This window comes from Hydra vulgaris, chromosome 01 (genome assembly GCF_038396675.1).
Source record: "Hydra vulgaris chromosome 01, alternate assembly HydraT2T_AEP".
NCBI lineage: Eukaryota > Metazoa > Cnidaria > Hydrozoa > Anthoathecata > Hydridae > Hydra > Hydra vulgaris.
The window spans coordinates 35281529-35285655 of record NC_088920.1 but is presented as its reverse complement, the minus strand read 5'-3'; positions in this window follow the sequence as shown (position 1 = coordinate 35285655).

Here is a 4127-nt window from a genome sequence, read left to right as displayed (position 1 = left end):
CAAATTCAATATCAAGATTTTGGTAAAAAAATTTTCTTAAATTTTAAAAGCGATGAAATTTTTAGTTTGATTTCGAAAAAGTTTCCAGTTCCTTCATAATTTCACAATATTTTGTTCAGGAGGAAGATTTAATTTGACACTTTTTCCAATGCCATTATGTGAAGCACGCCCTTTAAGTCGGCTTATAAAATCCATTATGGAGTAAGTTATTTCTCTATCTTTTTTAGGTTGTTTATAACTTTTACGAAGTTCTGGTCTCATACATCCTATAGAATATTTCTCCTATAGAATATTACAAAGTTTTTGCAAATCACGGAATTGTTCAAAAACTAGGAGAAGACTGGTTTGTAAAAGATAATCATAAAATGGCTAAACAGATTCTAAAAAGTCAACTACCGTTTCCAATAAAAGATATTCTGCAAATCCTGGTTTTGTTTGTAATTTATTAAAAAAGGATACCGGATGAAGTAGATGAACTTGATGAGAATGAACCATTTGTTTAAACTTAATGAAATGTTTTGTTTAATTTTTAATTTAATATTTTATGTTTCTATAAGAATGCTGTTTCTATTTAATCATTTGTAATTGTTAATGAAACGGGTACCCGTTTAGGACCCGGAAACCCGGTAATACGGTTATTTTTCCCGGGTACCTGGAATCGGCCATTTTGTTGCTGTACCTGGCACCAAGTATCTTAAAAGAAATTTTTAATAAATATTAACCTTAAGTGCTGTAACTATTTGTTTAAGGGGTATTTTAAATTGTGTCGAAACATTATTGGGATTGGAAAACTAAATTGCTTTCTGTTTAAACTTCAATCAATAAACTTTTTAATATAAGTCTAAGAGTGTTATAGAGTCGATAACTCCAAAGCCCTATTTACTCAATGTAGATGTGTCTCACTTAAAAAATTTTTAAAATACGTTTTTGAAAAATAATCAGAATATATTGCAAAAAGGAAACTGATTTATTAGTATATTTGAATAACTCCTTTTTTATTGTGTGAGAGAGCTTTTAGAAAATAAACTTACGAATACTAAATGTCTGTTTGTTTAAATGTTTGTTCTAATCTGAAGTAAGTTAAATAATCAAAATAAGACGCAGCAAATAAGCGTTGTCTAAATTTTTTTTATTTATTTTAAATTTTTTTAATTTCATTTACGCTACAGTCGAGAAGGTCTACTCTCTCTCTCCTTTTTTTTTTTTTTTGCAGTTCTGTCTCTTTTATTCTTAATAACTTTTCATAACATAACTTTTGATTAATTAGCAAAAATTAGCAATTATTTAGCTATAAATTACATAAAAAATATATATCATATATAATACCACAATTATAAAACGAAAATTAGGTAGCCGTAACAGTATTTTTCGAAGCTGATAGAGTTATTTTTAATTTTAAAGCTCTTGATATTTTTGGCATTAACAAAGTTAGACGGCAAGTTATTCTAAATATTAACAACCCGGAGGGAAGAAAGAATATTTACGGACGTCAAGTTTACACTTACAAATCCCTATTTGTAAGATCAAATAACTAATCACATGTAAGCTGAAGTTTTTTGAAAACTTTTAAACAATTATCTAGTAGTTAAAAAAAAAAAGATTCTTAAAACTAACATTTATTTCATTCAAATAGTAAACTAATTAAGTCTTAAAAACGATTTGTAAAAATCTTTATTATATTCCGAACAACTGGGTTTGGTCATAAAAATATATCTTTCCTAAAAAATCGCGGACTTATGTTTTTCTGCCAAACATCTCGCTTTTCAAACAATTAAAAAGTAATTAAAAAAATTATAAAAACTTTCGAAAGTAAAACTAATTTTATTCAAATCGCAATACATTACTAAAATAAAAAAAATTATTTAAAAATAATATTTCGTCAGATAATTAGTTTTTTTTGTTTACACAAAATATGTAAAATGTGACTTTGCGCCTTTTAGAAAAACGTTCTTGGGTGGCTCAGGTTCTCTGTGAATAATTAATAATTCAAATTTACCTAATAAATTAGAATGGTATACAGAGTTTTTTATATAATGAATAGAATGGAAATTGATAAAACAGTAGTAAAATAAGTAGCAAGAAAACTTTTTAATTTAAAAACTTTAAAGTTCATGTCATTTGGTAACTATTAGCGAAATTTTATCGATCTGTCTTAAGTTTTTGATACCACAATCTCTTAAGAAAATTTGAAATTATTACGGAGTGAAAAATAAAAGTTTACTTTGGTTCAAAGTATCTGACATAAAGCAATTTTTATACGATAATCAAAATAATCCAATTTCATACTCCATAACATGCGGGGTTCTTTGGGCCTCTATTATAGAACCGCTTTTATTTCATATTATAAATTATTTGATAAATTTCATTAGGACCGCTTAAATTATTTCATGAATTTCATTAGGACAGCTTTTATTACATAAATGGCTTATACTTAGCAAAAAATCTTTTAAATCTAGTTTTGTTTGCTGATGATCTTTTTTGTTCTCATAAAACGCTATTTTAAAATAGTTAACGACGAGTTGTGTAAAATTAACAAGTGGTTCAAAAGTAACAAACTTTTACTTAACGCGGATAAAAACAAATATATATTTTTTCATTTAGTAAGTCAAAATCAAAAAATATTCCTCCTAAATTACCAAATCTTGAAATTAATAACACTTATATTAAAAGAGAAGCATACATAAACTTTTTAGGAGTAAAACTCAATGGAAATTTACAGTGATATACAGAATTGAAATAAAACTCTCAAAAAATATCGCCATGATGTTTAGGGATAAACCTTTGTTAAATATAACGTCTCTGAAAAAATTATTTTTAAGAAGTTAAAACAAAAGTTTAATAAGGTAATATATGTCGTTCTTAGATTTACTTTTTCTGCTTTCTTGTGAAACAAGAAAGCAGAAAAAGTAAATCTAAGAACATTTGTGCACCCTTTTAAGCATTTTATTAGAACAAAACAGATAAAAGTACGAAAAACAGAATTTTTTCAACTTTTTAGCTCAATTTGTTTCTCAGTTTTCATTTGCTCTTAAGCAAGGAGTGAGACAAGGATCCATTCTGTCCCCCTACCTATATAACATGTACACCGAAAAGTTACTCGAAACTATAAAAAATGATAACGTTGTGGGTACTTCTATACATGGAAACTTCACAGGTGTTGTTGCTTATGCTGACGACATCATTCTTCTTAGCTCTACTCTATCTGGTCTTGAAAGGCTGATTACAACGTGTAATATTTACAATAACTTAAACGGCATAAAGCTCGATGCTGTCGAAACGGAACTGTTGCTTTCGGGAAAAAGACAATTAACTGATTGCAAGATAACCCTAGACGACCATCAAATAATACCAAATGAAAAACTTAATCATCTAGGCTTTATTTGGGATAAAAAAAAAAATCTATTTTTGCCTCACTCAATAGAACAAATATTAACAATAGGGTATCAAATTTCCAAACAATAATGCAAACTCTGATTCAATCTGGTTTCCGGTTTATACATCCATATTCAATTATTCAGTTATATACATCTTTAGCAGTTCCGACCCTAACGCATGGTCTGGAACTCTGTGAAAATAGAGAGTCAACAATGCAAAGACTTAATAAACTTGGAAGAAATGCAGTTAAGTCATTTTTTAATATCTCTAAGTATAGCAAAAACTATATAAACTTTCTATTTAAAGTTCGGGAGATATCGACTTACATACAACAAAATAAAATTAACCTATTTATCCGTCTATTAGATAATAAAGTAACTTTTGAAATCATTAATTCTCAGCTTAATTATTGTTCATTAAAATATTCATTTTTAGATGATATAAAGGAATTATGTAAGATCCATAAAATAAATATGAAAAACTTAATTCAGGATAAAAAGAAAGTGAAAATTAATAATTCAGAAAATATAATTCCTGAAGATACTTATCAAATTTTAGTACAGGCAATTCAATGTTGAAACGCAAAGCAACAGCGAACAATTTTTAAAAATACTCTTGAAGAAAACATTCCCAAGTGATATACTTTATTCTCTCTTTATATATCTTAAACTATTTTTATGTATTTTTACCTTGTAAACACATTTACAGAGGGTGTTTAATAAAAATAGTAATAATATTAATAAATCAATATC